At 42.1% G+C, this 24,330-nt stretch overlaps 1 long non-coding RNA gene across 12 annotated transcripts in view; it reads left to right on the top strand.

Moving 5' to 3' along the window:
• The window catches only part of LOC102152051, a 46,114-nt gene that overhangs the window by 8,120 nt on the left and 13,664 nt on the right, over window positions 1–24,330 (top strand). For 11 of the 12 annotated variants that reach the window (XR_005377482.1, XR_005377484.1, XR_005377486.1 and 8 more), the window contains exons 4-5: window positions 14,572–14,626; window positions 18,913–19,003. This is a non-coding gene — a long non-coding RNA (uncharacterized LOC102152051). Of the gene's footprint in view, window positions 1–6,974; window positions 7,140–14,571; window positions 14,627–18,912; window positions 19,004–24,330 lie in introns of those variants that run through there. The other variant, XR_005377475.1, reaches the window with a different exon arrangement.

Here is a 24,330-nt window from a genome sequence, read left to right as displayed (position 1 = left end):
AAAACTATTAAGGTATCTTCATGGAGCCGGGGTAATTCTCAGCAACACTAATGGTGTTCTCGATGTTACCGTAAGTGAGATAAATGATAGCAAACTTGTCTGAGCAGACGCATCTAATAACAAAGGCGTAGCAGCAAAATACAGAAATGTTCAACGGTAGAAAACAAGAACACATGGAATCACTATGAGCGCATTAGTGTGCAGCCAGTGGGTGAACGGTGTGTGTGTCTCATCAGTCTTGCCCATGTTGCTGTCTCGTGTAGCCACCTTCTTTGAAAGGGCAGAGTCACAGTGAAAGGGAAGCCCTTTTGGGTTTCAGGTACCCACTTCCAGAAAAACCCCAAGAAATTTCTAGTGGAGGAATAAAGAGAAAATCCTTGAATTATACAGAGCACTTGATGGGATTGGGAGAATGAGTCTCTAATATCCCCCCACATTCAAGGGCAATGACACATGTGTGGATTTCAGCAACAATTCTTACACACCAAGGAATATCTAAAACAAATAGACATGGCTTTCAGCATTACTCCTAACTGATCAGTTTGTTTGCCCCCATCACACCCCTCAGTGTGGTCGATGTTATGCATTTTCTCCTTACGCCACTGGGAAGCTGCCACGACTCAAGAGATCTCTTGAAGAGGAGAGAAAACATGGAGCTAGCACAGTTTGGGCAAATGTTTCAGTCTTTGGCATAGAAATATAATGGAAAGGGGGGAAAAGACTCATTCAAAAAATCTTTTTGTATTTACTTCTCAACATTTTATTTTATTTTATTTTATTTTATTTATTTTATTTTTAAGATTTTATTTATTCATGACAGAGAGAGAGAGAGAGAGAGAGAGACAGGCAGAGGGAGAAGCAGGCTCTGTGCAGGGAGCCTGACATGGGACTCAATCCCGGGTCTCCAAGATCATACCCTGGGCTGAAGGCGGCACTAAACTGCTGGGCCACCGGGGCTGCCCACTTGTCAACATTTTAATGTGCTTTCAAGTGACCTGATAGAATCGAGCACAGTTCTGTATGGGCAGTCGCTTGCCCGGTTGGCTCTATGCTCCAGGGTCCTGGCTGCACAATCCAGCATGGCTCATTTACCCTGGTGGCCACACATGACACCCTTTTGCAAGGTTCATTAACTTGTAGTTTTTATGAAGATGGACAAATGGATGTGTCAATGATTGGATCCACACCCAGAGAATTAGAACAATGTATGTTTTACGGAGCACCTGGGTGGCTCAGTGGTTGAGCGTCTGCCTTGGGTAGTGATTGCAGGGTCCCGGAATTGAGTCCCACATTTGGTTCCCCACAGGGAGCCTGCTTCTCCCTCTACCTGTGTCTCTGCCCCTCTCTGTGTCTCTCATGAATAAATAAATAAAATCTTTTAAAAAAGAAAAGAACAGCATGCGTTTTACTGTACAGAAACCAAACTGGAAATAAAACCAACAAAAAGATTTTGATGTGAACTATTAGGTACTTCTTATAAAAGAATTGGTGAAATTACAGAGGCCAGAGGGGGTGGTGGTGGATTTCCTCTTCTCCTGATGTCTTTTGAGGGCCAGTGCCATTTTCGCTCGTCCTCCTGTCTATGCTCCCTCTTTTGTAGGTATAGTTAGCTTTCCACTCTACTTAAGACCCTGGGAATGGTGGCTCAGGATGGCAGCTTGCTTTCTCACACCTTCTAACTGGGGCACTGAGAATTTGTCTGTGTTCCCTGGCTGCCTAGGCAGCATTTCCAGCCATGCCTCAATGGAAGGGTGGACATTCCAAATTCCTTAGGGAGAAAGAACTTCTTCCTGAGAAGACTTGAAGATAGTTTTCTTCCCTGGTACCACAACAGTTTCTATATGACACCAGTGAAATTCCCTTCTGCTCAAACCCTCTGGGTATGGAGTGGGGAGGCCATCTCTCCTGATAATTGCACGCCCAGCATTGTAAAGGCCAGGACTTGCCAAAGGTTGACCCAAGTACAAGCACGTGGTGACTGTAGCATTGGAGAGCTCATCAAATGTAAAAATCTGGGCTATCTACCTCTGCACATTATGATTCATCACATCTAGGAGGAGACCTGGAAACATCACTGAAGGAGGAAACCATAGATAAGTGCTATACCTATGTCCCCTAGAAGGGCTCTGGACTGCAGAGTTACTGGGAATCATCCTATCTGGATAACTGAAGCCAAATGACAAATTATGTCATAAAGTGTGAGGTAGCTTGAGTCTAGTTAGATAATAAAGAAGATGTGGAAACAAAATGTAACTCCTGAAAAGACTGTGAACCCCAAGATTCTCTCTGTGATGTTTGCTTACCTCTGCCAAGACTGGTTTTTAGTGGGGCGGAGGTGCATTTATAAAGTATGTCCGTGTGGGAAAACGAAAATCAGGAATGGATTAGCATGTGGAAACAGAAGGCAGGGAAGACGAAGTTTGTGTCAGATACAGCTGGTGGAAATCATCCCAGTCTTTCCCGTGGGAAACTCCCGTTTCTTTTTTTCTTAAAGATTTTATTCATTTATTCATGAGAGACCCAGAGAGAGAGAGACGCAGAGACACAGGCAGAGAGAGAAGCAGGCTCCATGCAGGGAGCCGGATGTGGGACTCGATCCCGGGACTCCAGGATCACGCCCTGGGCTGCAGGCAGACACTCAATTGCTGAGCCACCCAGACATCTCCAAACTCCTGATTCTGCCTGTGACTTTGCATTGACATGTTGGCCAGGTCAGTAGCCACTACTCTCAAGTGGCTCCTGGTATTTAAATTAATTAAAATGAAAGAAAACTAGAAATTCAGTTACTCAGTCCTGCTAGCCGCCTTTCAAATGCTCCAAGGGCCACATTGTCAGGAGTTACTGCAGTGGATAGCGCTGGTAAGGAACATTTCCATCATCATAGACTCTTCCGTTGGACAGCTCTGGTCTAGAATAACCGCTGGGGGTAGATATAGGGCCCCCCAAGCAGTGTGACCATGACTGAAGTGATCCTTGTTCTCTGACGTTGGTGGAGAGTCTCAGGGTACAAACCCTCACTGGTTTAAGCTGAAGCCGGCAGACCTTGGTTAAAGGACAAAAAGAATGGTGCATTGTTGGAATACCTGAGTGCCGGCCTGTGCTCATCGGAGATTGTTCAACTATTAGCTTCACGACTCTCTGAATCTCTAGCCAATACTTCTCATGTGGTCAGAGAAATGTGTGGAATCCTCAAATCTTTATTTTTGCTCTATTTTTTCCCTCCAAAATTTCAATTAGAGATCAAGCTCTGAATCAGGTTTTGAGTGTCAGTTTCATGGTTGGAAAGACCCTTAAAAGAGGCCAGCTCTTCAGCAGAGGAGGAGGGTGGAAACTTGTTTCTTCCCTTCATCTTCTGATGTATAGGGGAAGTGTGTGCCTTGAGACTGGCCTTAACATTCAGGCTGTTTTTATGGGGAGAGATCTGAGGGATTGGAGATAGAAAAATGAAAAAGGACTTGCAGATGAGGTTGCTGTAGGGTGTACTGTTTGGTCCGATATCCAAAAAGGGCTAGGCACACGAGGCGAGTTTTGCATGATTTCCTGAAGGTGGAGATGTTGGAGCTTGGATGGGCTTCGTGGCCGTGAGGAGAGGCTCAGCCTTTCCACAGTGAGTTCAATCTCTAAATAAAGACAGTTGATCCTAGGTTGCTGGCTGGCTGATGACACAGGGGTGGGGCACACTTTAAAACAAAACTCCTTCAAATTCTTAAAAAGGAAAAACTGGATTCCAAACCTGTGTGTTGGTGACCACATAGACATTGCTTGCCAGGGAAGAGTTACAAAGAAACCATTTGGCAAAAATATTTTTTTATAAATGATTTCTGCCCCTCGGTATCTTGCTATAGAAAATCAGAGCCGATTTATGGCCACAACTTCATCTTGCACCTTTTTAAATTAGATGGCTCTCTCAACTTGCCCCAGGGACTCTGGTTCAAACCATCATTGAATCAATACATGGTTATTGAATGCATGGTATATGCAAACCGGAGCCAGTGTTTCTCAGCTCAGCATGTTCCTTAGTATATAATTTCTGGTGCCCTAAATTCTAATTTTTTGCTAGCACTTAGAAAAGTCGGTCTCTGCTGCTTCCTCTTCGTTTTCCACCGTACCCTCTAGTTCCCAGTTCAAGAGCACAGTATCTAGCATAGGAGTATTTGTTAAATAAGTGAATGCAGTTTAAAAATCAGGCTTAGAGTAGGATGTCCTAGGTCAGAGTCAGCAAAATGTACTTGGAGCGTGGTGGTGGTGGTGAAGACATCATGAAGTAGCAGCATTCTTCGTAATAATGCCCTGCATTTGGGTCGTACTCTTCACTCCTGCAAAACTCTTTCACACCTGTAATTTCATTTGATTTACTGTTAAACCCTAGATAATGTTATTAGCCTTTCTATGCCTTCAGTTTTCACTCATGGCACACAAAAAGATACCCAATGGATATACCATTATCTTTTCATCAAGATGCTGTAACAGTTATTGAGTGATTCCCTAGAATAGCCTTAGAAATCAATCTGCATATAAAAGGGAACTTCATAACTTTGGAAGTTTTTCAAGCCTATTTGTTATGGTCTAAATGGGAAAAGCTGCCTCCAGTAAATTAGTACAAGTCAAATATGGACATTGGGTTACCTCTGACTGGGACTCAGGAGGATGTGAGAAGCTTGGGCTTTAAAATCCTGCTGATACGATTCTGGAAGCCAAGCCATAAACACATCTGCTTATTTCATAGCCACCCTATTTTCTACACCTCCAGACTGCCCTCTGAGTGTTTTCCAGGTGGGTTGCACAGTCAGCCTGTGTGCACATGAGTTGTATTCCCCAGGCTGTGTATAAATTTCTTCAGAGCAGAGGTTACATGAGGCTCTGTGGTCAAGGGCATGGGTTCAAAACCTAGCTCTGCCATTTACCAGCTGTGGGGGCTTGGAAATTCCCTCACCTCTATGAATCTAAGTGTCCTTGTGTCTAAAAGGGAAATACTTAGCTCTCAGAGGAGAAATAAGAAATACTTTCTCCCAGCCAAGAAATTGGCTGTACAATGTGAGCAGTAGTGCTTGGCATGTAATAAATACTCAATAAATGGCAACTAGGATTATATTCTCGAGTTTTCTTTCTCACTCATCCCTCAGTGCCTTGTAGAAAGGTTAAGAAGTTGAAAGGCAACAAGTAACCATCTACCAACTGGAGTAGAATGGTCCTTACCTGGTATTAATGATCTTGATCTTTCTTTCATTATCTTTGATCCATTTCTGTATGTGGGCAGGATGTATACTTATTATTAAAAGTAAGATGGTGGAAATTCAGCATATAATGAAAACATATGTCATTTTTCTTTAGTGGGTTGAGAAGATTCTGGGTAAATTAAATATTAAACGTTCCTCTCCTAGAAACAGCTGTTAACATAACAAAAAGCCAAACTAAAGGCAACTGTATGTTGATTTAAAATGCTTCAATTTCACTGACCTATTTTACATAAGTGAGACTAAATTAACCGATAGGAAAAAACAATAGCAGTGTCCCGAATACTTCATCTCAGCAAATACAGACAATGTTTAAAATAAAACTCTCACTCTGAAAATCTAGAAGGGAATCCTTTCCTTGGGAGCGTTGTAGGGCAAACACCCTGGCTCTTGGTGGGAATTCCAGGATCCCAAAGCTAGATTTTCACCTGATGTTATCATTTCCATGGGGAATATTATGTATACGATCACATTTTGGGGAAAGGAGAATAGATAGCTCAAGATACTCTAAGCTTCTCTGGAAGGTGTGGATCCTCATTGTCAAAATTAACTCTCTGATGACAATGCTTATCAGTTTTCATCTCTTCAAGAAGTTCTTTCTGTTACAATGCTTTCACCACTCACGATATAATAGATTAAAACAATTTTTTAGTTACTTCTTTTTTAAGTTCCAATACAATTAACATACGGTGTTATACTAGTTTCAGGTTCACAATGTTTCAAAGAATCGATTTTGCCAGACTAAAACAAAGAAGAAGGAAAACACAGCAATTTACACAGTATTCTTTGATATTTGAATCAATAGCACTGTTCCTATGAAAAGCAGAATAATAGCCTATTAGTTTGGTGTTAAGAACTCTGATTTATCTCCTTGCTATTTTGTTACTGGACTACCAATAGAATCTTCTTTTGCTTTTTAACAGTTACTTGCTCTGATTCCCCCTCTCCTGTATATTTGGGATTGTTTCTCTGTGCCCAAAACTTAGCCTTTATTCTTTGCTGGGGAGTTGGCATGCACTATAAAAGTATGTTTTCAAATTAACGTTTTCATACAAAATCTCAAGAGCAGAGCACAACATTGTTCAAATGAGAAGATTGACAATGGTACTGTTTCTAGAAGAAGCCACCTACCAAAAAAAAAAAAAAAAAAAAAAAAGAAGAAGCCACCTACCAAAAAGGGAGGTGGCAGGGATGTTAGGATTTAGGAGAGAGGAAGAACAGTACTTGCTTTACTGACCACTATGTTCAAGGCATCCTTCTGAGTGTGTGCATCGTTTTATAGCTTCATTTTATCCACCAGTGCTGCTCAGGGAAATGTGCTCTCTACTTTTTACTTCTGTGGCATGAAGCTCAGTGAGATTACATACTTACTCAGGGTCCTTTTTAAGTAAATATTTGACTGGAATTTGAACCCAGACCTGTTTGACCTTGAAAATACTTGGCACCATGTGACATTGACTTTCAAGATAGTCCACTTTCTATTTGTTTCCTTAACGATATTAATTAAAAACAAATTTTTTGAGGGCTGCTTGGGTGGCCCAGTCAGTTGGGCATCCAACTCTTGGTTTCGGCTCAGGTCATGATCTCAGCATTGTGGGATGGAGCCCAGTGTCCATGCTGGATGTGGAGCCTGCTTGGATATTTTCTCTTTCCTTCTCCCTCTACCCCTCTTCCTCTTAATTTTTTTTTTTTTTGTAAAAGGAATTTTTTGAAAATACCTATATTTTTTTTCTCTTTCAGAAACTCAGCAGCTAAAAGACTATTCTATCAGACCTTTTGATCAAGAGTTGGGAAATTTTGCAATTTCCAGACTCAAGAGTCATTCCAGAAGGAACTATATATGTGACCAATGTAGTTTTACTTCACTGCTATGATGCAGTCATTAAACTTTCCAAAGATTTCCAATTGGTGTGACTGGTATGCTGTGGAGAAGTGTTGTCAACATCTGTGACTGGACATGTTGCCCCATCATGGGATGAAGACTGGGCAGGGCAGGTTTCCAGGATGGCCTCCATGGGCCTTAGTGGGAAGCTTACACTTGGCTGTGCAACAACCCTCCTTAAAAATAAACACAGGGGGCACCTGGGTGGCATAGTCGGTTAAGTGTCTGCCTTCGACTCAGGTCATGATCTGGGGATCCTGGGATCAAGCCCCGTGTGGGGCTCTTGCTCAATGTGGAGTTTGCTTCTCCCTCTCTTTCTCACTCTCCCTCTCAAAAATAAATAGATAAAATCTTTAAAAAAATAAAAATAAAGGCAGTCCATTAGCACAGTAAATGTTGCCTTATAAGAACTATATTAGATTTTAATCTGGAGTCTATCAGTCCTTGAAGAGGTCCATGGCTGGAATTCAGAGAACCTGTGAACTTGAATGAGAAAAAAAAAAAAATCACTATTTTCAAAATCCTGTGACTGAAATTCAGCATTCTCTTTAATCATGAATGTGGAAAACAAACAGCATAGTTTCAACAGGGCCTGTGACTTTGTCACCAGTAGATATCAGACATTTTCACATCACATTGTGGTTGTTGCAGAGATATCAAACCAGCATTTATGCTCACCACTACCACAAAATTATGGATGTAATGGAATTTATAACTAGATCCTGTAATTTAATGCACTAATAAAGAAGTATGCATATGCCATATCATACATTTATTATTTTAATACTTGGGTAACTGTATTGTAAGATATTGGTTCTCTCCATAATTCTCTGTATTTCATGCATTTAAAGCATTATTTTGAGACTATTTTCAACAAAATTAAGTTAAGATCCCTGCTTTAGGAACGAATAACAAAAGTACATGTTTAAAATTATCACTCTCGTGATTTGTTTGGTGATCTTTGGATTTCATTCAATGTAAGTCAATATTCTTCAAATTGTACCCATGTACCTGTTTTTACTGAAATCTGTAACAAGTTTCAGAATCTGTATTCATATTTTTTAACTGGTCACCATCTTGTTTTGCAATGATTAAAGAAACCACATTTTGAAATTTGCATATATCTTACAGGAAAAAAAAATTGTATCAAAGTCACTTTTCTATACCTGCAGGTATTCTGGGGAGGGAAGGTGAGGTGGGGGACAGGTTTGAAAGACCACTTGTCTTTGAGTGTTTCTTGCAGTTCCAGCCTTCCTTGAAGAGCTGGCAGCCTTCTTCAGGGTCCTTTAAGGTACAACAGAAAATGAGCCCCTGCTCAAGTATCTTCCCCACAAGCCTGACACAGTGCCTGAAATCTCCACTATTAATTTGATTTTGGATTAAGGCATTATAGTTGTAGAGCCACTGCTCTAAAAAAATAATGCAGAAAAGATGCACCGTTTCTCATATTTTTATGCATTATAAATGCCTCTTTTATCCTCTCTTTCTGCATGAACTCTCTTCCCACTTTACGCCCTGAATAATCTAGATTCCTGTGGAAGAGTTCAACTGGTTTTGTTGTGAAAAGCAAGAAAAAGAAAACATCACAGTTTCTCAGTGCTTGTTAACATGAAAACAGCATGATACGTGTTTTTTCCCTTTGGCTGAAACCTCGATCATGTGGGTCAGTCCCAGCACTGGCCTCTGTCATCCTGGTGGGGGCTGGTTGTGGGCTTCAGTTTGCAGTGAGTAAGTGTACTCGGCATTGGTACTTGAGCTGAGTCAGTATCAATATCGCTCCGATAATAGGAAGTAGGTGTTTGTTGGTTTGTTCGACCAACATTTCCCAGCCTCACAGACATCCCTGGACTGACGTGTAACTCCCAGGAAGCCCTGGATCATGATGGAAACATCTTTCCCAAGGGGGCAAATACAAAGTACCATTGCTGACCTTTCATTGGGAGACCATACATACATCCCTGTATGTCTGGTGGCGCCCCAGCCCACCTCGACATCCCAGTGTAATGTTGCAGCCCCCCTTTCATTCCCGAAAGTGTCTATGCAGTGGAAGACGTCATATCATGGCCTGCTTCCTGAGAATAATTGTCATGCAGGCAAGTAGATAAGAACAGGACAGAAGAAATGGAAGGCGATGAAGTGCAGTTTATGTGTGAGGGAAGGTGCAGGGCAGAGTTGACTATCAGTAGGAATGTCACTAATTAGAGGAAACTGGTAGAGACACCGGGTGCCCTTGGGTGACGGCATATGGGGGAGCACAGAGGACCAAAACGGATTAGGTGCCAGTGAGTGATACGATGTCCCCTCGGGCTTCTTGATGCCGGGGCCGTCTTGATGATTGAAATGAGCAAATTCGGACCTTCAGGCTTCCTCCATACCAATCCTGGATTTAGAGACCCAGCTTCCCAACACCTGACTCTCAGGAGCCGGAAGGACTCTTCAACGCCAAGTTCTCATTTCTGTCTGTGTCCGTCTCCCTCTCTTCCCCGCCTTCTGTTTCCTATCTTGCAATCCACCTCTGTGCAGCTCCTGGAAACCCAGGGGTGCGCTGGTGGCACTCGCTCATTAAAAAGAAGCCCCCAGACCATGCATCACCCAGGAGAATGAAAAACTGAAGCCATCGGTGGTTCGGTAATCCACACTTATTGTTACTTTGTATTTTGAGCATCACCTTTTCCACTTACAAACAGTTATATTATTAAAAAGATATTTTCCGAAGATAGTAACCTTGGCAGTAGTTGTCAAGGCTAATAGTTTGACATTTCAGATCACCCACAACTAATCAACTGAACATGGCAACACATTTGAAAAACCCATTATAGGCGGAAGGCCCTGAAGTAATATGTCAACGCTCGCACTAACAGCTGTTATGTAAACGGGCTGATTTTTCTCTGCTGAATGGTCACATGGTTGGAGGGAGAGTGGCTTTGAAGGACGCGTGCATGTAGCTGGGAAGGGAGATTGTGTTATTGAATGCCACATATTTATGGGGGGAAGTCCCTATCACTGATGATAAAAACACTCAGTCATCTCTCACAAATGCTTTTAGGGATGTTTTCTCTTCTAAACATAACACTCCCTGAAGGGCGTGGAGAGCTGTTACACCATTATTGCCTTCCGTATTGGGGAAATGATCCTTAGGACTGAGCATCCCAGAGCTGTTTTCCAAGCTTCGTTGACAGATAAGAAGGAAAATAAGGCAGCATCTCCAGCTTTCAAAAACTCCCAAGTCCAGATGGGCAAATAAAGAAGGGACTAATTTTGTTTCTCTAATTCCTATAGATTTTCAAGTTGTTGAAAGTATTTGAAGAACCTCATTCTGAGGACAGTTTCCTCTATCTCTGAGCCTTGGGCTAGATTTATTCCTGAAGGGTCTTAAAGCTCTTTGTGTTTTTTGAAAAACAAAATAAGCTAAAGAGGACTTACATATTACTCCATAATTACACCGAAGGGTTGCAAATAAAGGGCTGGGAAAGATACCCCAGGTAGGCAATAAACCAAAGAAATCTGGTAGCTGCATTCATAGCAGACAAAAGTAGGATTTAGGTTAAAAAGTGTTAATATGGGAAAAGACACACATGGCAGGTTTTTAAAAAGGAAACATCCACACATTCATGAACCTAATAATTTCACCTTGAAATATAAAAAGCAAAGGGTGGCCAAGAAGCATGAAGATAAATCTACACAACGAGGAATTGTAACCTGACTCCTAGAAGCAGAAAGAGTAAAACAACCTGAAAATTGCTCAGAACACAAATAAACCACACAAATAAGCTCTGAGTGATGGACACAGATGTCTCAAGCAGGTAGAGAATATGTTTCCTTTTTTGAAACATAGAATATTTAAATGAAGAAATTCTCAACAAACCTCAAAGAATCGATAGATTAGAAGCCCATTCTCTAAAATAAACCTCAATTCGAAATTAATAAAAAACACAGCCAAAACCCCTTCAACTTTTTGAAAAACTAAAAAACATCCATCTGAAAAAATCACAGCTTAAAAAGGAAAGATTCACGTAATAGTAATCACTATTATAAGAATAGAGAGAGATTCATTAGACCCAAGTAATAAAAACAGTGTAGGTCACAATAGATGGAACAGAGCCAAAGTTATACTGAAAAGAAAATCTTTAATCTTCGATGCAGTTATTAGGAAATGGAGGAAATAAGTATGACTTACCTTTCAGGGGAAGAATAGCAAGGAGGATAAAATTATGATCAAAACAGGAATTAATAAAATGGAAAATGAGTCATTTTAGGTTTCTCTATGGAAATTGTTACTGAGTATTGGTTTATGATAAATCGTTTTTTAAAGATCATGTATTCAAACCACGATGGGGAATATTTTCAAAATAGCATTTCCATTTATTTAATCAAAAAGAAGTAGTATGGTGCATGAGAGTTTTAGCTGGTGTTCGTCTCCCTGTCGTGGTATCTCTCAGAAAAAGGAGGGAGGAGAGGCTGCCATGGGCACTTTTGCTACTTGGGTCAGGCGGGGAGTGCACGACTAACTGGCTTTGGTGGCCTGGAATATAGCCACTTTCTCAACAACTGGAGTCACAAAATTCCTTGTTTGCTATTTAACATTCTTCCATTTCAGCAAGGCACTTTGCCCAAACAAGGCAATTTCTCACCATTCTCCAGTCATTAGAAATACACTTTAAAACCATAGACTTCTAAATAAATAAATAAATAAATAAATAAATAAATAAATAAATAAATAAAAAATAAAACCATAGACTTCACTTGAGGGCTTTCTTGGTGCTGTGGGATCAAAGTTGGCAGTCCCATGCCACTCCTTTTATTCTACTGCTGTTTTGATTATTCTGGCCAGCACCCATGCTAAATCTGAGAGCCTGAATTTTGTGCCCAATTAAACATGGAATTAAAATCTCAGGAAGGCACATCCATTTATCAAAAATTGAGACTTTTTACACCACACATTCACTCAAAACATTTCCTAGTGAACTAAAACACCTCAGCTGGTTGTCATTTTAGCAGTGTGCTGTGCCTGTTTGCAATGAAAGGTTTGTAAGTCGGAACAGATTCCAAAATAGCTCAGCTCCTGTGGACTAATTGAAAACTGGTTAAGTCAGGACTCATTTTCCGAATTAATAACATTGCTTACAGCTTTAGAAATCTTAACTCTGAGTCACGTCAAAAATGGCTCTTGGGGGCAGCCCGGGTGGCTCAGTGGCTTAGCGCCGCCTTCAGCCCAGGGCATGATCCTGGAGACCTGGGATCAAGTCCCACGTCGGGCTCCCTGCATGGAGCCTGCTTCTCCCTCTGCCTGTGTCTCTGCCGCTCTCTCTCTCTCTCTCTCTCTGTCTCATAAATAAATAAATAAAGTCTTTCAAAAAAATGGCTCTTGGGTTAGAGGAAGAGAATAAGCCTGGAAACAAAGATGGAATAAAATCCTGTCCAATGCCAATATTTTTTTTCTTTTTGCTACTTTACCATTCAAATATGTTATATTTATATAACATATGGGATATGGAGTGAAATGTATTGAACTTTCACATATGGCCACAATAAAGATTTGTTCCTTTATAAATCAGGCTGAAAAAGTAAAAAAGCTCAAAGACAGGTTGGAGGTAGAAAAAGATAAATAAAATTAGCTATTAGTTTTGGAAATGCTATAAACCAGATATGACTACATTACAGGCAAACTAAGGTAAGAAGAAACCATTCTATCTGTATGAGAAGAATAAGAAATGTATATATTTGAGTATGGAGACACTGAGCAAATTTAGAGACTTTCTTATTTATGCAGGAAGCTCTGATTTCCTTGGAGTATGCCCCTGGCATTTCTATCTCCTCCTCTCAAATTCACTTACGTGCATAAACATCTCATATCCGGTGTTGTGATGGAGCGTGGATGGTGAGTGGTAAGAAGTAGAAAGTATGGAAAATTCCTGGTCCCTGCTCCCCAAGAACAGAAAATTGGGGGAGTCCCAGTGAATCAAGCCACTCTGTTCCCTTGGTAGGTTAAGAGCAATCTCGTCCCAGCCGAAGCAAGGAAATCCAAGGTCATTGCCATGTTGGAAAGCAGAGGTTCTGAGTCTCCGCTTGTTAAATAAACATGTAATAAGGGAGCCCAAGAATTTGAGATCATTCCACATCATATTCTCTTGGCCATGCCAGAGGTTTCTTGAAGGTTGTTTATATTAAGATCCACCAAAGAACAAAAGGCAACCTGTTTAGTGTCTAGCAGAGACATATGTACCTGCTGTTTCAAACAATTCAATTATTGTTGTATTGATTTCATGACTTTTTGAGACAAGTCAGTGGTTTGAAAGCTTGGGAGTCAGGACCATGGATGCCAGTTGTGACTGTACCACGGATCAGATCTTCTCTGAACTGCCATTTTCTCGCTGTAAAGAGGTTAAGTGAGTATCTCCCAAAGTTCCTTTCCTTGTTAATAATGCTCTCTGAAATTCACTTCATTATATGTAGAACCTTATCATGCATTTTGAAGGTCAATTTTGAAAGGAAATACTGCATAATAACAAAGAAAAACCCTGGACTCTGAACTCAGACACAAGTTTGAATTCCTGCTCCGCTGCTTGACCTCAGGAATTTGAGCTTCAGTTTTTCTCATCTACTATAAAGGGACCATACTATCCACCTTGCAGGTTATTCAGAAAAAAAAAAGGGGGGGGGGGTAATGTCATCTGAGACCAATGCCTAGTCTATAGTAAACACTCAGGACATCATCTTTTTTACTCTTATTATTTTCTTTGCTAAGATTTGCAATTGCCTTTTGCCATAACAGCACAAACTTTATGTAAAAAAACATCCTTTAGGCTGACTCAGTGAGCCAATCTTCTCATCTCACTGGACACAGCTTTCCTACATTTCCCAGAACCTCTTGCACTGACGTGTGCACATGTGACTGCATTCTGCCAAAGGGACATGAATGGAAACCTCCTGCTGGTAAACAGCCATCTCCCTTTTATAGGGAAAGTTGGCAGACAACTTCAGAAGCCACATGTGGAAGACAGTAGAGTTTAGGGATGGAAGGATCCTGGGACACAGAATTACTGCTTGAAGGACAGAGGCCTGATGATCAGATCATTCTTTTTGGACTTTGTGCATAGGGGAAGAACTGTATACCCGTTAAGTTATTTTACACCTCTCAACTAATTTATCATAGTAGCTAGCTTTGTCTAATTTGGAGAGAAAATCTATGATTAACACATACACTATATTACAACAATATTATATATTATTATCTGTAATTATATATTATCATATATTATTGTATTGATACATAATATATAAATATATTAAGTTACAGAATATAATTCTATATTATATATTTTATATATTATAATATGCACATATAAAATAAATCGAACTATTTCTTTTTTATTTACCTAAAGTTTGAAATCTGTGCTCTTTCAAATTTAATTTAACAAACATCTTTTGATTTATTGATTGTTTATGATGTTCCAGACCAGGCAAGGGGACCTACACAGAGGATGAAGAATAGGACCCATCTTCAAGGGAGGTATGGGAGATCAGGGTAGGCAACAGGAGAGCCATTTGGGCCAAACTTGCCATTTACAAGGCTTTAAATTTAGTCTCTTGGTGTTATGTCCAAATAAGGCTGTATGCATAATCACAGAATTCTTCCAAGAAGATTAAATAGAAGACATTCATCATACAACACCCAAAATATTTTGAGAACTTTTATTGGTAGTTCCTGATTTTTCCTCCTTCATTTTTTTAAAAAGATTTTATTTATTTATTCGTGAGAGACACAGAGAGAGAGAGAGAGGCAGAGACACAGGTAGAGGGAGAAGCAGGCTCCATGCAGGAAGCCCAATGTGGGACTTGATCCCGGGACTCCAGGATCATGCCCTGGGCCTAAGGCAGGTGCTAAACCGCTGAGCCACCCAGGGATCCCCCCTCATTTTTCAACAGACCAGGAGTACTCGGAAATGGAACAGGGCTGATTGTCTCATAATCCTGCTCCCAAGAGTTGTCTAGCCATGAACACATACAATTATACTAAGTACTGCAAGAAACCAATGCAGCAGATACAGAAGGCATACAGATAGAGAGAGATAGAGAGATTTACTCCAGCTGATAACGGATGACAAGGAATGTCCAAGTGGACATTTAGGTGGGAGGTGAGTTACAGAGTAGACTGCTGACAAAGAGTGATACTCTGGCATGGACCAGTGTCAGGGAGCCTTCCAAGGGTTTTGAGCCAGAAGAGAATCTCCACAGATTTGCGATTGAGAGCCATCTTTTGAATAACAGTGTTAAGGATAAACTAGGAGCAAATAGATCATTGACACAGAAGACTGGTAGGGAGCAACTTCGATAATCTAGAACAAAATGGGGTGGGCTGATCTAAGAAGGTGGCTGTAGGGGTGCAAAGAATGGGGGCAGAATCAAGACATTTAGAAGTTCAAGTCACAGTTCCTGGTTGGCCTTGAAAATGAGGGAAAGGCATCTTGGATCACTCTGTGGTTCTAGCTTTGATGACTGGCTGGCTGGTAACCTTTTTGGTGTTCAGGTCAGTCTAATACACTTTTATCCTGGACAGTAAAGGTAAAACTCAGAGCTTCTCAGGTCATCTCTTACCTGCTTCCATTCCACTCCAGGTTTTGCCCAACAGCCTCCTGGTTTACAGGAAATAGTTACTTAGACTAAACCATGGGCCTTTTGGGTCTTTGTGTGTGTGTGTGTGTGTGTGTGTTCCCACCAGGCTTAATTGCAATAACATTTATATCACATAATATAGTGCACTGAGGTTGTAATTTTCCTATCATCTAAATTGCAGGCTGAAATTGTGTTAAGGAAGGACTGTAGAGAATGAATTACTGCTTTCAAAATGACTACTTTTAACCAACAATGTGACTGGCAAATGAATGCCAGAGATGGAAGGACATTTTGTATTTAACATTAGTCTGCCATACCCTAGGATTTTTTAAGTGTAGTTAGTTCACACCATTTGCATTTTAAATTTATAACTGGCACCTGGCCTAACTAGAAAATAATTTTTTCTACTTAATATAATATTACCTTTGGAAAACATAGTAGGAATTTTTGAAGATGTCATGTGGACAGTTCAACCTGACAATTTCTCTCAGACTCTCCTGCTGGGTGGGCCTGGGTTTGTTCATAAAACCCAGAGCTGGGGTGCACGTTGGAGGGGACACCACTGATTTCTTGCCAGTAGTGAACTGAGCAAGGGAAAATTCAGAATCTTAAGGCTATCAGATTTTTTCTGTTTGTTTCACTTATTAAACACAGTGACTATAAGAAACTGGTCTCATTGGAGACCAGTGACTTCTAAATGTCTTGATTCTGCCCCATATCATGCTCACTGGAGCATGATAGTTATGAAGATGGGTGCTGGGTTCAAATTATACTCTACCATCCCCTGGATGACCTCAGTAAGTAATGCAACATGCCTGAGCCTCAGTTTTCCCATCTATAAAATGGGTATAATAATTAAGCAATCCTTACAGGGTTGAGGGAAAGTAATAGAGGCACTGTCTGCAAAGTGTCTGGCCAGGGTGAGTCCTCAGAAAAGGTTAGCTACTTGCAGCACTGTCATAGTTCTGGATGACAGTTTAGTTTGGAATAGGATTCTGACCTAGTAGGGAAATCTAGGTAACAAAATAAAGCAAAAATCATAATACCTCAGGAAGCTTCTATTGTCAAAACTTCTGGGGACTTGCCCAACCACAATAGTTGAGAGACAGATATGGAGATGAGTCACCAAAAAGACAGAGAAACCCAGTGCCTGCAGAAACAAAGGTCCTCGCTACAGAGTTCTTCATAGACAATGCCTCTTGGCATATGGCCTTCCAGCCCAGAGCCTGAGGGCCCTTGTGCGTTTTATGACTCTTCCAATTGTTTATTAAAACTGTAGTGATAAGCTGGAACCCACAAAGTAGAAATGCTGGCTGTGACCAGCTATATGCTATGGGGTCTTCAGGGAACGGTTTGTCACTTCAGAGCCACTGACCCCAAGCCTTCCTTCCCCTGGACACATGAACTTGGCTGTTAGCCACAAGGTCTGGGACATAAGCTCAGGCTTAAGCAGGAACAGCTGCTCTGTGGTGCTTCTTGGGAATCAGGTACCCCCTTGCTGGATATATGCCTCATTTGCGATGTGTTTGGGGTGAGGGACATGCAAAGGAAAGAGTTAAGGTTTGTCTTCCTGACTCTCTCCTTCCCTTTCTTTTCTTCCTTTCCTTGCTCTCAAAGGCCCTTCTTAAGCATGAGACTTTTAATCAGGGGTGCTGGGATTAACTGAATAGTTTTGGACAAAAATAAAATGAGATCCATATCTCATGCCAGATGCAGGAATAATTATCCCAAAGGATTTGAGAGCTGAATGTAAAAATAAAGCTATGCCAGCATTTGGAGCAAATGCATGAGTTCCCATACGACCTGCAGTCAAGGAAAGACCCTCTCATTGTGTCCCCAAATCCAGAGGCAATAGAGGAACACATTGATGACGGTGACTATGTAAAAGACTTTTGAAGTTTAGTTTGCCTCACAGAATACATTGTAATAAAAGCCAAAAGATAAGTGCCAACCCCAGGAAAGTGATTGCAACATGTATTACAGACTCAGGATTGGTATCTCTAATATAGAGACACTTCTTAATACTTGAAGGAAAAAGACCAGCATTGAATAGAAACATAGGTAAAAGACATGAACAGACAATTTCACAAGAGGATGTAAGATGATCCTTAAATATAAGATGTTCAACTTTATTCATATTGAGAAAAACACTAGTTAAAATTACACTGACAGCATTTCTTACCTGTGAGATTGGAAAACATCCCAAAGCTCCACAACACACTGTTAATGAGGTTGTGGGGCAAGTAGATACTCTCATATGTGCTGGTGAGAACCCAAATTGCTACCGCTCTGGAGCAGGGGAACTTAGCAATAGCTGACACATTGTGCAGGCACTTGCCAGCGACCTAGCAGTACCAGCTCTATGAAATCACACACCTTTAACAATGCAAAAACACACAGACATAAGGCTATCCTTTGCAGCATTGTTCATAATCGCAAAATACTGAGAACTGCCTACTAGCCTAATCATAGGAGAGTATTTGCATGAACTGTGGTCCATCTACAGAACACAATGCTAGGCAGCTGTAAAAAATAGTGAGAAAGCTTACTGTGAACTGCTATGCAGTGATTTCCAAGATATGCCAGTTAGTGAAGGAAGTAAAGGACCAAAGAGTATCTATAGTCGGCCTCCTTTCACGTAAGGAAGAGTGGGAAAAAAATATGCACTTATTTTCAATTCTTTTGCAGAAAGAAATACAGGGAGGATAAACCAGAAACTGACAGGACTAATTACATCTACAGGGAATGGGTTGGAACAGGGTGAAGGAGACGGTGGGGTAAGAATGAGGTGGAGGGGGTGGGAATGGGATAGAGCAGGAGCCAGAAATGCCACTTGTCTTAGGATACCTTGCAGTATGAGTCTGACTTTTAAGCTATGTTAATTTTTTCATACTCAGGAAAAAGAAGTAAATAAAGAACAATGTGGAAAAAACTCTAAAATGAAATATAAACAGGAACGAATAAATGTGACTGTCTTTCAAGTGGATAACCCAGCCATAGTGAAGGGGGAATCGGTTGGTCCGATCTGTGATGGCCTCAAGTGCTTTATTTCCCTACAAGCCTACTTTAGCACGGGAGATGGTACTTTGGTGCAAAAAGAGCTCTGGAGGAGGGGAGGAAAAACTTGGTAGAATGGATTTTTGAAATGATCCTTCAAAGCTCTTACAGCCCATGTTTTTACAGGTTCTTAATGTAGGAGCAATTTGAAGTGGATTCAGTTTTATAGATAATAAGCATGAGAGTAAAGATCACAGCAGACATTTGGTTACTAAAGGTAAGTGATATTAAGATTTTATATACACACATATATATTACATATATGTTATATGTGTGTGTGTGTGTGTGTGTGTGTGTGTGCGCAGACTCCATGGAACAAATCCAGTGGTCTAGTTTGCTTGATGTCACCATAAAATATAATTTCAAAAGAGAACCAAGTGAGTTGCAAACAAAAATGTCAAGTGGCTTTTCCTTATCTTCCAAGTAGAATTCTCCCAACAAATATTTATCGAGTATCTACTATGTGCCAGGCATTTTTGTTTCAAGAGAATAAGGGATGAGGCCTTAATAGAGATGGACAATGTACAGGAAAACATTCAGATGAGACAAATTTTAAGAAGGAAATGCCTCCAAGACAATAGAATGGGGCTAGGAGCTACTTGTGCTATGAGAGTCAAAAGTCTTTTTCAAGTAGAAGGCATGTGAGCTGAGACCTGAGTAGTGATCTGTGGAAAAGAGAAGCAGGTAGAGGGAACAGCAAATGCAAAGGCCCTGGGGTGGGATCAGCCTTGGAGTGGTCACAGCGAAATGAACAAAGAGGAGCCTGGCATGAGATTAAGTAGGTGTACATTATAAAATAATAAACCCACTCAGATAAAGCTATATTCCTTAAAAGACTGACCAAAATTATATTCCAGTTCCCTGAACCTGAAAATTGTGTTTCTACTTCATGAAAATTCCTATGCCCAAGATAAAACTTGAAAAGGATTTAATGAAAAACCTTTACTCTTTTCCTTATCTGGTTTAGCTATTTCCTTGGAGGTTGTCAGGCAAGGAGAGGAAGCACGCTTAATGTTTTAAAAATGCCATCGCTCTGTGAAGAGCATGCTGCTTTGCTAAGTCATAGGTGGGATAAGCTGCTTTTGATTGATGAACTCTAATATTTATATATTAAATAGTTACTTAAAGCATATGTGGCATTCTACCCAAAGATGCTTCCTGCAACCTCACACAGCAAAGTGGGGAGGCACAGGCCACAAGACCCAGTTCATTGGTTCACGATGCCATCAACGCTCTGTCGAAACCTATGAGAGCAAAACTCTCTTATTTCACTTCCCACAAGGAAGGGTTTAGGTTCTGTCCAGTTCCATCATCCAAACGAAAATGGTGCTGCTTGGCTGGCGCACTGTGAAGGTTAATATATGAGCAGCTCTGGGTAATCTTCCTTTTGGTCACGGGCACAGGAGTTTTGCTAACCACCAACCCATGCTTTGAGTGGGAAGGCCCAGACCTTTACTGTCCTCTTGGCACAGTCTGGTCCAGGACAATCAAACTACAGAGTAATTTTCTGCAGGAGCTCACCTTCTCCCTCCTCTGATCAAAGCCAGTGTCAGCAAGGAGATGCTCAGAAGGGGCGGAATCAACACATCCTATGTGGGACTACAAATTCACAAGAGGGCTGAGGAGAGGTCGGGAGACCATGCCACCATCTGCGCATCACTTAGGTCCAATTAGATGCTCACTTGTACAAGGAGGGCAGCAAAGCTCAGGCAGCCATCGCTTAACCAGCCCCAGCCCCTAGCCCCCTGGGGGCATCGTGAGTCCTGCTGAGTCCTGTTCCTGGAGAGATGGGGAAAGAGAGACACACACAAGACCATCTCAGATGAGCCCTGAGAGGGATGCTTCAGATTCCCCCTCCTGGAGCCAAGGATGCCAGCGTGGGGCTCTGTGCAGTCCCTAGGAGACAGATATTCAGCACTTTCCTGTTTGTAGACTTCTGACCCATCTTGCATCATGAAATAAGTTAGATTTGTTTGGGAGGTTTTTTCATCGGTAGGGAGCATGGACATACCCAGGATAACAAGATAACCGAAAACGGTTTGCTCTCTGCAACCATGCGAACTGTTTGTGTGAAAGGTTCTGAATTCCGATCCCTACAAAGAGTTCCCAGTCCTGCTTCTGGGGAAGTTAGCTGCTAGGGATAGGGTCTGTGGAGGGATGAACGAACAGGACCCCAAACAGCGTTGTGCTTTAGTGAAGGAAGAAGCCTGTCCACGTGCAAGCAATGTCCACGGACACCTGTGAGTTTGGTGACACCTCTTTGAAATAGGAAAAAGAAAAGAAAAACATAAAACAGATACCTGTATATCGTTAACTTTTTCAAGAGTATTTTCAATAATTTGCTATAAATAAAACCTAATCCCAGAATCTTGTGACCAGTCTGGGTCTAAATACCACATCTGTTGTGGAGTCATTCATGAGAAGGGCCACTAAGCTCCATCAGCATTTTTGTGCTTTTTTTAGATCTATGGGCCTGCCTTTTGTTTTTTTCTCTTGGTTATACAGTTTTCTCAAGTTATTACTGTTCCAGCTCAATGGCGTTTAGATGCAGCATTTCACCTCTGCTTTTGAGAAGGAAGGAGAGAGGGAAAGAGAAATAATTGATCACCAGCTCTTTCCTTCTATAAGAAATCTTCTACTCATCACACCAGGGCTATTCTCACCAAGCAGGTAGGCAGCAAACAACCCTGGCGAACCTTTCCCTATTTCACACACACACACACACACACACACACACACTCAGATGCATGTCATACATACGCTCTCTTATATGCTCACACACACTCACACCTGTACACATGCCTACATGTTCTCATACACTCATACACACAGGTGTATGTTCATACTCAGGCACGCTCACATGCTCATACATGTACACTCACACACGCATGCTCATACACACATGTACACCCTCCCACACTCATACACAGCCACACATGCTCACACACTTACACTCACATACACGCACATTCATATATGCACTCACACCTGCTCCCATGCTTATACACAATCATACATATACATAGACTTACATTCACACTCATGTGCTTATACACATCCACACTTGCACACACTCACACATGTGTGCTCGTGCACACTCTACCTTTACTTACGAGAGTGGGTACAAGTGGCCATCTTCACATCTCCAGGGAAGGAAAACATTCACTCTCGGTTTAGGCACATGGAGATCTGGATAAAAAAACAAATTATGCCAAGGAGACTCATGACAATCTTCTCAAAGATGCCCATTGTTTATGAACAGCAAAGTCCTCACTCCTGGCTCACCTCCTGGACTTTACCATCTAGGCCACATTGGGCCCAGACTTGGGACTGAAGGTCACCTGGACACGTCTCCAGACTCTATGGGCACTGTGAAAGGCTTCCTGGGTGGTCCAGTAAGAGCGGTGCCAGGCCAATCAGTTCCTGACCACCCTGGGGCAGGGCTGAGGGCAGCGCCCATGGGGGGTGTCACTCAGGTGCCTGAGACTCAGGCGCTCTGGGAACCAGAGCAGGGCTTAGAGACCTTTTGATCACATGGTTAGCTTCCAGAACAGGAAGGCAGCAGAGTGGGGGTTTGGGACAATACTGATGCCCCGTGCAGGCCCCCCAACTCCCTAGAGGGTCACAAGGCCGGGCTTGTATTTAGTTAGTGGTAATGATCTCGTTAGGGGTATGAAGGGGCCACCACCAAGACATCCGCTCTTGCCAGTGGGTCTCCCCACCCAGCTCTGCCTCTCCTGTGTGGCCTCACAAGGGACGTGAACTGTGATTAACAGACTTCTAGTGCTTTAGTAATTTGCAAAACAGCATTAAATAACGGAAGTAGAGGACAATAGGAATGGGCCACTGGCTGGGCAGGAGGTGGCTACCAGTAGAGCCAGGAAAATCCCTGGAGCAGGGCCCTCGCACAGCTGGCAGGGCACAATGTCACAGCTGGCTGCTGGCAGGGCGCCCGGCGACAGGGCCTCTCGTCTGCCCAGGTGGTCAGACTGAGCTGGCCTTTTAACTTCTCAAATTTTTTAGAAAGGGAAACAGCGGGGGGCGGGGGAGGGAGAGCGAGAGCAAGAGACTCTTTTTTTTTTTTTTTTTTTTTTAAACTCTCTTGTATCTTCAGTAGGAGAGAAAGTAAGAGAGGCTATTGAGCAAGAGAAAGAGATTAAGGAGGAAACAAAGTGACAAGCAGATCATAGAAACCCCCTTCAATGCTGGTAATCCCTGACATCCAAGGACAAATATGAATACTTTTGTTCTTGAATTTAGATTAACTTGGTGTCAGGAGGGAAAGTGAAAGGAACGTTGGTCTGGTTGGGCCTCCCGTGAAGCTCAGGAAGGCCGGCTGCCTGGGACGGACCAGGCCGCTCTCAGAGGTGTGCACCAAACACCACAGCAGCCCCAGGCCTCCGCAGCGGGCAAGTTATTAACTGTGCAATGGGAGGGTGTCCACCCTGCCTTCCTTCTCCTCTGGACCCCAAACACAAGGTCACCTCAGCCCTGTGGACGCAGCTTAGCATTCAAAAATCATAAAAGTTTGGTCTTTTTAATATCCATCTCATGCGGAAGATCTGATTTTTATCAATGTGTATTCAAACTTCCATGTATCGAGGCCATTATCCACAGGTCTCAGAGCAATAGGAACCTGGTTTTCTAGGAGCCTCATAATGAGGAGACTGGTTTGATTCGAAGAAACTTAATGACTTATTAAGACCCAGGGAAAGGACACAATAAATCAAGAATTGTCTGGGCGGGATGCGTTTTCAGCTTCTTGTAAGTGCCATCTCTGAACCTGCTGGAGGAGTCCAGCATTCAGCTTGGGTAGCACTGATTTATCTCCCATCTACTGCTTGGAGTAAACAAACCCGACACCTTCTTCCAAGAAGTTCACCTCGGGCTAAATGTATTTTACCGCTGGAATAGTCAGCAATGCTGCTGCCAACCCAAACAGCACACTGCGGTTCCCCTGGGAAATGTCTTTATGGCTTTAAAAATGGTGCGCCAGTTGGCACATTGGGCTTGCCCATGGGATTCATGATGGGAGTTGGCAAAATGGGTTCTTAGTTTCATAAAGAACCTGTCTGGAGTGACGATTGGAGAAAGGAAAAAGGATGTGCTCTCTGTGGGGCAATATCCAACATGCGAGGTGCTTCAGTGGGGAGGTATCCACACAGATGACCACTGGTAACTCAACATTGTTTCTCATGATCAAGGTTAAGAGATAATCTTCCTTGAAAAGAATGGCATAGTGCAGCCAGGACTGAGACCAGAGTAATGTTGGTGGTGGAGGTGCCAGAGAGGGGATAAGGACTTGGCAGGGGGGCACGGTGGGTGTCATCGGGTAGTGACACAGTGACATTTCATGGATGCTATATTTTTAGGGCCACATGGCATGCAGTCAGGATGACTGACAGCCTTATTCTGTGATTTACTGAGGAGCTAGGGATTTGTCTTGACAGCATGCTTGATGTGTCCCTCTGCAGGACTGGCAGGCTGCAGAAAAAAGAGCCTGGGGACCACCAACCCCCCTCACCTCTGGTGCAGGCCGGAGCT

Source organism: Canis lupus, chromosome 24, assembly GCF_011100685.1.
Source record: "Canis lupus familiaris isolate Mischka breed German Shepherd chromosome 24, alternate assembly UU_Cfam_GSD_1.0, whole genome shotgun sequence".
Taxonomy (NCBI): domain Eukaryota; kingdom Metazoa; phylum Chordata; class Mammalia; order Carnivora; family Canidae; genus Canis; species Canis lupus.
This window is presented reverse-complemented; position numbering and strand designations above follow the sequence as displayed.